This window comes from Montipora foliosa, chromosome 7, assembly GCF_036669935.1.
Source record: "Montipora foliosa isolate CH-2021 chromosome 7, ASM3666993v2, whole genome shotgun sequence".
NCBI lineage: Eukaryota > Metazoa > Cnidaria > Anthozoa > Scleractinia > Acroporidae > Montipora > Montipora foliosa.
Genome location: NC_090875.1, coordinates 16688768 through 16689652, shown reverse-complemented (window position 1 = coordinate 16689652; position 885 = coordinate 16688768). Strand labels below are relative to the sequence as shown.

Below are 885 nucleotides of genomic sequence, written 5' to 3'. Positions count from 1 at the left end.
CTCCGTTTTACGGGTATTTAAAACTACTTAGCTACACGGAAAGGAAAGAAGTCAAAACAAGGATGCGAGATCCGGGAATCGAACTCAGGACCTTTTGCACCAAGGCCGCGCACTAACCCGACTGTGCCATCCTTGTCGATCAAGCTAGAGACATGGCCAATCATTGGGAGCTATTTTGTCATTTTTAAAACCAAGATATATTGATTTCATAACAGTACTCTTTATTAGACAATCTTCACTTAAGGACGGTGCCTACTATTGTTATTGCGCATACGTTCTGCTCATCTCAAGATACTCGGATTTCCTATCGGTGATGCTTACTAATACATGGATATTTTTTGCGCGGTTTAAAATTATGCAGAGAAAGTAGATCTTAGTTAAGTACTATTGGTATCCAAAAAGAAAATTGGAGGCAACCATGCATTTTTCAGAGATAATTAAGCTTCAATTTGAGAAAGAACGCCATACATGGCTCTGCATTTTAGAGTTTTTTACAAATATTGCTCTTGAATTATCTTTGAAAAATGCGTGGTTACCCCCAATTTTCTTTTTGGATTTTAATAACACTTGTTAAGATCTACTTTTTCCGCATAATCATAAACCGGGGCAAAAATACCTTTGAATTAGTAGACACCGTCCTTAATCAGATTGAGGGAGCTGTTTTTGTTCCAGAGGCGAACATACACGCAAGTAACGACTGAGCCTGTAAAATGTTTTACTTAACGTAAATGAAAGAACTTTAACCAAGTGTTGTGGTAACAAGAATTAAGGTACAAAACAGAATACGAACTTTTCAAAATGTTTGTCGTTTGAATACAACATTGAAACCTGTCTCTCTTGTACTTATCAAAGCTTCGATGTGTCTCACAAATGCTTCTCTTTCAG

At 37.1% G+C, this 885-nt stretch overlaps 1 protein-coding gene across 1 annotated transcript in view; it reads right to left on the bottom strand.

The window, feature by feature from the left end:
* Positions 1-787: 787 nt before the first annotated feature.
* LOC138010870 (glutamine--tRNA ligase-like) overlaps positions 788-885 on the bottom strand; it is a 28738-nt gene continuing 28640 nt past the window's right edge. Inside the window, exon 26 of the mRNA XM_068857896.1 lies at positions 788-885. This exon is cut by the window's right edge and continues 1209 nt beyond it. The gene's annotated coding sequence lies outside the window, so the exon portion shown is untranslated.